This window comes from Onthophagus taurus, chromosome 3 (assembly GCF_036711975.1).
Source record: "Onthophagus taurus isolate NC chromosome 3, IU_Otau_3.0, whole genome shotgun sequence".
NCBI lineage: Eukaryota > Metazoa > Arthropoda > Insecta > Coleoptera > Scarabaeidae > Onthophagus > Onthophagus taurus.
This window is the reverse complement of record NC_091968.1, coordinates 1636770-1647679: the sequence shown is the minus strand read 5'-3', so window position 1 is coordinate 1647679 and position 10910 is coordinate 1636770.

The window sequence follows — 10910 nt, the reverse complement described above, 5'->3', positions numbered from 1 at the left end:
ACCAGTAGATTTTAATTACCCCTACCTCCCTTATTCGGTCGAAGATCCGAACCAAACTTTACACAAATCTTCTAAACCACATTAGAATCAAATATCCGTTAACAATTTCCACTTGCATAGGGACCGCGGGGGTGAACTACCCACCAGTAGATTTGAATTACCCCTACCGCCCTTATTCGGGCGAAGATCCGAACCAAACTTTACACAAATCTTCTAAACCACATTAGAATCAAATATCCGTTAACAATTTCCACTTGCATAGGGACCGCGGGGGTGAACTACCCACCAGTAGATTTGAATTACCCCTACCGCCCTTATTCGGGCGAAGATCCGAACCAAACTTTACACAAATCTTCTAAACCACATTAGAATCAAATATCCGTTAACAATTTCCACTTGCATAGGGACCGCGGGGGTGAACTACCCACCAGTAGATTTGAATTACCCCTACCGCCCTTATTCGGGCGAAGATCCGAACCAAACTTTACACAAATCTTCTAGACTACATTAGAATCAAATATCCGTTAACAATTTCCACTTGCATAGGGACCGCGGGGGTGAACTACCCACCAGTAGATTTTAATTACCCCTACAGCCCTTATTCGGGCGAAGATCCGAACCAAACTTTACACAAATCTTCTAAACTACATTAGAATCAAATATCCGTTAACAATTTCCACTTGCATAGGGACCGCGGGGGTGAACTACCCACCAGTAGATTTTAATTACCCCTACCGCCCTTATTCGGTCGAAGATCCGAACCAAACTTTACACAAATCTTCTAAACCACATTAGAATCAAATATCCGTTAACAATTTCCACTTGCATAGGGACCGCGGGGGTGAACTACCCACCAGTAGATTTGAATTACCCCTACCGCCCTTATTCGGGCGAAGATCCGAACCAAACTTTACACAAATCTTCTAGACTACATTAGAATCAAATATCCGTTAACAATTTCCACTTGCATAGGGACCGCGGGGGTGAACTACCCACCAGTAGATTTTAATTACCCCTACCGCCCTTATTCGGTCGAAGATCCGAACCAAACTTTACACAAATCTTCTAAACCACATTAGAATCAAATATCCGTTAACAATTTCCACTTGCATAGGGACCGCGGGGGTGAACTACCCACCAGTAGATTTGAATTACCCCTACCGCCCTTATTCGGGCGAAGATCCGAACCAAACTTTACACAAATCTTCTAGACTACATTAGAATCAAATATCCGTTAACAATTTCCACTTGCATAGGGACCGCGGGGGTGAACTACCCACCAGTAGATTTTAATTACCCCTACCGCCCTTATTCGGTCGAAGATCCGAACCAAACTTTACACAAATCTTCTAAACCACATTAGAATCAAATATCCGTTAACAATTTCCACTTGCATAGGGACCGCGGGGGTGAACTACCCACCAGTAGATTTGAATTACCCCTACCGCCCTTATTCGGGCGAAGATCCGAACCAAACTTTACACAAATCTTCTAGACTACATTAGAATCAAATATCCGTTAACAATTTCCACTTGCATAGGGACCGCGGGGGTGAACTACCCACCAGTAGATTTTAATTACCCCTACCGCCCTTATTCGGTCGAAGATCCGAACCAAACTTTACACAAATCTTCTAAACCACATTAGAATCAAATATCCGTTAACAATTTCCACTTGCATAGGGACCGCGGGGGTGAACTACCCACCAGTAGATTTGAATTACCCCTACCGCCCTTATTCGGGCGAAGATCCGAACCAAACTTTACACAAATCTTCTAGACTACATTAGAATCAAATATCCGTTAACAATTTCCACTTGCATAGGGACCGCGGGGGTGAACTACCCACCAGTAGATTTTAATTACCCCTACCGCCCTTATTCGGTCGAAGATCCGAACCAAACTTTACACAAATCTTCTAAACCACATTAGAATCAAATATCCGTTAACAATTTCCACTTGCATAGGGACCGCGGGGGTGAACTACCCACCAGTAGATTTGAATTACCCCTACCGCCCTTATTCGGGCGAAGATCCGAACCAAACTTTACACAAATCTTCTAGACTACATTAGAATCAAATATCCGTTAACAATTTCCACTTGCATAGGGACCGCGGGGGTGAACTACCCACCAGTAGATTTTAATTACCCCTACCGCCCTTATTCGGTCGAAGATCCGAACCAAACTTTACACAAATCTTCTAAACCACATTAGAATCAAATATCCGTTAACAATTTCCACTTGCATAGGGACCGCGGGGGTGAACTACCCACCAGTAGATTTGAATTACCCCTACCGCCCTTATTCGGGCGAAGATCCGAACCAAACTTTACACAAATCTTCTAGACTACATTAGAATCAAATATCCGTTAACAATTTCCACTTGCATAGGGACCGCGGGGGTGAACTACCCACCAGTAGATTTTAATTACCCCTACCGCCCTTATTCGGTCGAAGATCCGAACCAAACTTTACACAAATCTTCTAAACCACATTAGAATCAAATATCCGTTAACAATTTCCACTTGCATAGGGACCGCGGGGGTGAACTACCCACCAGTAGATTTGAATTACCCCTACCGCCCTTATTCGGGCGAAGATCCGAACCAAACTTTACACAAATCTTCTAGACTACATTAGAATCAAATATCCGTTAACAATTTCCACTTGCATAGGGACCGCGGGGGTGAACTACCCACCAGTAGATTTGAATTACCCCTACCGCCCTTATTCGGGCGAAGATCCGAACCAAACTTTACACAAATCTTCTAAACTACATTAGAATCAAATATCCGTTAACAATTTCCACTTGCATAGGGACCGCGGGGGTGAACTACCCACCAGTAGATTTTAATTACCCCTACCTCCCTTATTCGGTCGAAGATCCGAACCAAACTTTACACAAATCTTCTAAACCACATTAGAATCAAATATCCGTTAACAATTTCCACTTGCATAGGGACCGCGGGGGTGAACTACCCACCAGTAGATTTGAATTACCCCTACCGCCCTTATTCGGGCGAAGATCCGAACCAAACTTTACACAAATCTTCTAAACCACATTAGAATCAAATATCCGTTAACAATTTCCACTTGCATAGGGACCGCGGGGGTGAACTACCCACCAGTAGATTTGAATTACCCCTACCGCCCTTATTCGGGCGAAGATCCGAACCAAACTTTACACAAATCTTCTAAACCACATTAGAATCAAATATCCGTTAACAATTTCCACTTGCATAGGGACCGCGGGGGTGAACTACCCACCAGTAGATTTGAATTACCCCTACCGCCCTTATTCGGGCGAAGATCCGAACCAAACTTTACACAAATCTTCTAGACTACATTAGAATCAAATATCCGTTAACAATTTCCACTTGCATAGGGACCGCGGGGGTGAACTACCCACCAGTAGATTTTAATTACCCCTACAGCCCTTATTCGGGCGAAGATCCGAACCAAACTTTACACAAATCTTCTAAACTACATTAGAATCAAATATCCGTTAACAATTTCCACTTGCATAGGGACCGCGGGGGTGAACTACCCACCAGTAGATTTTAATTACCCCTACCGCCCTTATTCGGTCGAAGATCCGAACCAAACTTTACACAAATCTTCTAAACCACATTAGAATCAAATATCCGTTAACAATTTCCACTTGCATAGGGACCGCGGGGGTGAACTACCCACCAGTAGATTTGAATTACCCCTACCGCCCTTATTCGGGCGAAGATCCGAACCAAACTTTACACAAATCTTCTAGACTACATTAGAATCAAATATCCGTTAACAATTTCCACTTGCATAGGGACCGCGGGGGTGAACTACCCACCAGTAGATTTTAATTACCCCTACCGCCCTTATTCGGTCGAAGATCCGAACCAAACTTTACACAAATCTTCTAAACCACATTAGAATCAAATATCCGTTAACAATTTCCACTTGCATAGGGACCGCGGGGGTGAACTACCCACCAGTAGATTTGAATTACCCCTACCGCCCTTATTCGGGCGAAGATCCGAACCAAACTTTACACAAATCTTCTAGACTACATTAGAATCAAATATCCGTTAACAATTTCCACTTGCATAGGGACCGCGGGGGTGAACTACCCACCAGTAGATTTTAATTACCCCTACCGCCCTTATTCGGTCGAAGATCCGAACCAAACTTTACACAAATCTTCTAAACCACATTAGAATCAAATATCCGTTAACAATTTCCACTTGCATAGGGACCGCGGGGGTGAACTACCCACCAGTAGATTTGAATTACCCCTACCGCCCTTATTCGGGCGAAGATCCGAACCAAACTTTACACAAATCTTCTAGACTACATTAGAATCAAATATCCGTTAACAATTTCCACTTGCATAGGGACCGCGGGGGTGAACTACCCACCAGTAGATTTTAATTACCCCTACCGCCCTTATTCGGTCGAAGATCCGAACCAAACTTTACACAAATCTTCTAAACCACATTAGAATCAAATATCCGTTAACAATTTCCACTTGCATAGGGACCGCGGGGGTGAACTACCCACCAGTAGATTTGAATTACCCCTACCGCCCTTATTCGGGCGAAGATCCGAACCAAACTTTACACAAATCTTCTAGACTACATTAGAATCAAATATCCGTTAACAATTTCCACTTGCATAGGGACCGCGGGGGTGAACTACCCACCAGTAGATTTTAATTACCCCTACCGCCCTTATTCGGTCGAAGATCCGAACCAAACTTTACACAAATCTTCTAAACCACATTAGAATCAAATATCCGTTAACAATTTCCACTTGCATAGGGACCGCGGGGGTGAACTACCCACCAGTAGATTTGAATTACCCCTACCGCCCTTATTCGGGCGAAGATCCGAACCAAACTTTACACAAATCTTCTAGACTACATTAGAATCAAATATCCGTTAACAATTTCCACTTGCATAGGGACCGCGGGGGTGAACTACCCACCAGTAGATTTTAATTACCCCTACCGCCCTTATTCGGTCGAAGATCCGAACCAAACTTTACACAAATCTTCTAAACCACATTAGAATCAAATATCCGTTAACAATTTCCACTTGCATAGGGACCGCGGGGGTGAACTACCCACCAGTAGATTTGAATTACCCCTACCGCCCTTATTCGGGCGAAGATCCGAACCAAACTTTACACAAATCTTCTAGACTACATTAGAATCAAATATCCGTTAACAATTTTCACTTGCATAGGGACCGCGGGGGTGAACTCTCACCAGTAGATTATATAATATTATAAATTTATATATTAAGTTTATATTATAATTAATTTATATATTAATATTATTAATTTATTCTTTCTCATTTAATTGTAGTATATGCAAACATACTGCCATAATTATAATATATTATTTTATAAAATAGTAGGAAAATGCGCCATCTACTAAATTTATTAGTAGCTTATATTGAGGATTTGAACCTCGTTCAAACTTTATCGACTAACAACTGATACATACGATCTCATGGGGAATAACCGTTTTGTCTGTTTTCGTGTTTACTAGGTCATAGTGGTTGAGAACCTGTCGAGAACTCACATAGTTGACGCATTGAAGTTATTCAAACCAGTCGATTGTATTGTTTACAGTGGGTAAATTTTGGATGTGTCCATTTTCAATTTGATTTTGTTATTTCGATTAATGCTATTATTGCTTTCGGTATATCAGCTGACATTTGCGAGGGTCTGATTTTTATTGGTTATTTTTTATTTATCTGTTTTATTTGAGTGCTTTGGTTGTGTTTTACGTTCATATATTGCTATTTCTTTAAATCTCATTATCACGTTTAGTCAATAACTGTTGTTGATTTAGTATTTTTAAATATATTTCTTTGTTTTATTTCATTTATTTTCGTTTAACATTCGTTTTCTTTTTCGTTCTTATTCATTGTAGGTATTGCTTCTTTAATATTGAGTTGACATTATTTTATTATTTTCCAATAGTTTTTAAGAATTTATTATTAGCTTTCCTAAAATGGCACAAAAAATGGATGCACTAACTTGTCAAGATTTAGCTTCCTACATAAAAATGGAGATGCCATCACTTTCATATGAGGAATTGGTAATACTGCCCAAACAGAATCCTCTCTTTTTAAAAATATCTAAATATCTTGCTGATAAAAATATTTATTTGTATCCCAGTGTAATTAAGCGAGTTTTGAAAAGAAACAGTTTATTTAAGAGAACATTTTTAGGAGGGATCCAAAAAGAAAATAAAAATGTAGAAACCGCGGATATTTTGAATATATTACGTAGTTTAAGTTCACTAAAATCACAAAACTATAAACGTAAGTATTCCATTTATGGTGACTTATGCCAATATTTCAAAGTAAAAAATATAGTGAAAAATAGATTTCGTTTCTATAGACAATGGAGATTGGATATATCTACATTTATAACAAGTAAGTTGTCTATTATGAGTAGCGCAAATGGTATGACAAAAGCAGTAAAAAAAAATTCAAGTCTTGATGTAATGAAGGTTGTGAATGAGTCGTCTTCCATAGTAGAAAAGGGCATCCACTTAAGTAATTCATTGAATAGTTTAACAACCCCTGACGATTTTAAGTTACTAGACATAGAAAATGAATCTGTAAAAAATATTTTATCTAACAACGATGTTTCTGATCAATCATCTTCATTTGTGGGCGAGACTCTCAACTTAACAGATTCCTTTAAAAACCTGTCTGTGCCTGATTGTTTAAAATCATTATTGATAGAAGATTAATCGGAAATAAAAGAAATTTTACCAAAAAATTCACAAAATTCTTCAATACCCATTCCTATTACAAGTAAATATACAGTCAAAGAAGGTTATTTTGCAATACCAGAAAATGTTTGGAAAGAAATTTTTATTAACAATAAATTAAAATCTCTGTATTATCCTACTTACATTAAACACGGTGTTAGAAAATTTGTTAACAATACGTGTGAGTTAACCGTATGTTATGTTAATTATTTAAAATCATATATTAAAATATATTGTAAATGCATACACAAAGAATGTAAAAAGTTTTGTATTTCAATACAATTAAACGATCGTGTTGTAACAGTACAAAGTACTTCATTAAATTTCTACCATACAGATAGTGCAACAAGTTATGTAAAAGGTCTCGACCGAATAATTAAAAAAAGACAACTTTTAAATTTAAAGCCTTCTGCATATAAGAATAAAATATTTCTTAAACAAAATCAAAATTTTATGGAAGAAACGAACAATTTACTAGATGTGAAATCAGACGCTACTATAAGAAAGATGAGATCTGAAGCACTAGCCAGAATGGACAGACATCAAGACGATTTTAACGATTTAGTATTAATGTACAAAGAGCGAACAAATTATATTAAGGAAATATCTTTGCCATTTAAGGTGGAACTGTTTAGCATCGAACAACTTGATGTACTGGCTAGTGAATACAAAAAACAATCAAACTTACTTCTACATTTTGACGCCACCGGAAATATAATAAGAAATATATCTTTATCAAAAAAGCGTATATTTTTTTATTCTGCCATTATTACTTTGAGCGATGTAAAACGGTGTTTTTCAGTATGCAGTTTATTATCGGCTATGCATGATTCACATACAATTTTTAAATTTTTGAGCGATTTTAGATTTTTTTGCGAAAGACATAATAAATGGCCTATATTTACTGGTGTCGTAACAGATTTTAGCTTTGCAAATATACACGCTATATGTAAAGCTTTTAATCAACTAAGTCTTACTAATTATCTTCATGCGTGTATGGCACAAGTAGACAATTGTAGTTCTCCTTATACTCCCACAAAAATAATATATATACATTTGTGCTGTAGTCATTTTATGAAAATGATATCTAAAGATATTGATTTAATAGTCAACAATAAAGAACAACAAATGTTTTTTAAAGAAGTCATAGCGTCTGCTGTAAATTTTAGCACACTGTTAGAAATTGAAATGTGGTTTATTAATCTGTGGATTATTTTAAATTGTAAAATTTATTGTAAGCGTGTACAACTGGCCCTTCAGGATCTATTAAGCATTTGTAGAAAACATCCACTTCACTCTAATTCTTTCGAACATTTTAATCATATTGAAACTATTGACAATAAACGTCCAAATGCTTTATACAACTCCAGTCCATTTTTCAAAAAATTTTCTGCCATTATAAAAAACATTGTCATACCAACTGAAGATGGAGAAACTAATAAATATCATAATGTAAATTTGGCGAATCTTATTCTTAAAAAATATATCCCATACTGCCCCCTGTGGACCGCAATTATGTCGCCATTACAACAGCGAGTCAGTAATGCTGCAGTGGAGAATTATTTTGGTAATTTAAAAATAAATGTTTTAAATGGTGAAAAAAATATAAAATGTTCTCGTTTTATAAGGCTGTTTAGGAAACAATGTTTATCTTTATACAATGAATATCGGCTAAACATAAATAAAACTACTTTAACAACGAAAGGGCGGAAGAAAATGCTAGACAATGAAATACATTGCAAAGAAAATTGGAGAAAAAAAACAAAGAAAATAGATACACATTTTTCGGGACGATATTTAAAACAGGATGATAAAATTATTGATAACATCAATCCCAAAAACGTAATAGAACTTGACGATGTTACTAGATGTGAGTATTGTGGGTACGGGAAATTAAATAAAACAACTGCATTTGTACAATGCGATAAATGCCAAAACTGGGTTCATCAAGCATGTGAATCTAAGAAATCATTTAGAGGTACCTTTGTATGTAAAAAATGTAGACAATTATCAAAACCAACAGAAAATGTTAAACACACTAAATTATCATCTTTACCAATGACATTTAATTCCAAAGATAAAATGCTCAGGTTTTTAAGTAATGGTCTGGTAGACGACATTTTTTATTACAAAAATATTCCAGGAGGTAGAGGTTACGTTGTTGCTTTCTTCGAAAACGTGCAATGCCCCATAAAAGAAATACTTATTGACGATTATCTGACATTAGAGCAAGGAGTATTTTTGTCAAGTTTTATTGTCGATATTACTTGCGATATTTTTAATGAAAAAAGAAATTATCAAATATTCTCCTGCGAATTAGCGACGTATTTGTTTCCCGGGGCAGAAATAACAAACTCTGTGTTAAATAAACTGACAACCATAAAACATGAATTGATTTTTCCAATTGTAGAGAATGATTGCCATTTTATATTAGGTATAGTGAATACTAAATTTAAAACATTTACCTTGATAGATCCTTTCAAATCTACAAAAAAGAAATCTGAAACATATTTAAAGAAATTTTTATCTATTTGGGCACTAAAACTAAACACCAATAATATTTTTTTTAACAATTGGAATATTAAAGAAAGTAATCATATCACACAAAAGGATGGCTACAACTGTGGTATGTACGTTATATATTTTTGCCAACTATTATGTGAAGGTAAACCGCTAACTATTTATAAAGACATGGATGTATACCGAAATGAAATAAAAACTTTATTATTAAGAAAAAGTGCGAGTTTGGGAACACGTTGCCTTTATTGTTGTAGAGATGTACATTCATCAGGATATAAGTGTATCAAGTGTAATAGGTTGATACACAATTCATGTGTTACCAGTCCTATTACTACATGCATCGATCAAGTAAGTATCAATGGAATTTGTACTTTATGCTCATTAAATTACTAAACATACACAATTAACTAAAATTAGATGTACCGTCGGACACAACGATATTTTAAGATACAAGTTCTAAAAAGCTCTCATTCAGATTGATTATTCGCAGTGAATCTTTTTATACATTTGATTAACTCTTAGTCCCGTGCGTTATGTTTGGAAAATCAAACCCGTGCGTCCGCGTACTTTATTCCACTCCTGGTATTCTATTCTTTTTAAGAAGCCGGTTACTGCATTGCTTAATTCTTATTTAGAATGTTATAGTTGTACGTCAAAATAGATCATATAATAGTTTTAAGGAAACGGACGCCGTTCGATATGAAAAACAAATGAACATAATAGTATAATATTATACCAAAGAATAAGAAAATCTAAGGCAAACAAAAGAAACAAGAAAAAAATAGAACACTTGTTTTACTGAAAAAGAGTTCAAATAAATATAACAAATACATTAACTAACTTATTCGTAAAAAACTATAAAATAAAAAAGACATTCTAAAATAATTAAAAAAAAAATTAATATTATTATGAGTCATCTGAATTATTGGGATCATTACATTTGAGATAAACTTGTTTTCTAATCAGATGCTTTTTGCACATAAATTCATAGCACTCATCACATTTTTTTGTTGTATAATTATTTTTAGCCCTACCACATGATTGGCATCGTTCTCTGATTTTTCTTGAATGTGGATCTGTTTGCTGCGATGTCGATGGAGTGTCTATATCTGTTGGTTCTTGGAGCTTTCCCTTTTGGGTTTTAACTACCCTGTTGGTTCAGGGTAGTTATTTGGCTTCTTTCAATCAAAAATCCGTTCATCTTCAATGCTAAATTTTTTAGAAAATCTTTTCTAAATTGCGGCTTTGCTTTTGTTTTGTCGCTGAAACTATACAAAATGTGGGCATTTATTCCTGCCATATTTATTGTTGAAAAAAACCAGAATTCAAATTCGAATTTATTTAAAATAAATATTAACAATATTTATATAAATACGTCAGCAGTCTTAACTTAAGTACTTAACAAAAAAATCATCGAGTTGTTTACAGAACAAAAACATTAACATTAACCACCAAAGTCACGCAAGTGTATGGTGTCGCACAAATAGTCAGAGTACGAATAGTAGGCCTTCCGAATTCAGAAAGTTTTAATTTTATTCTTGAACAGTTCAGGAGGCAACCGAGCAATGTCGTTCGGTATTTTGTTATAGAATTTTACTCAAAGAAATTTAA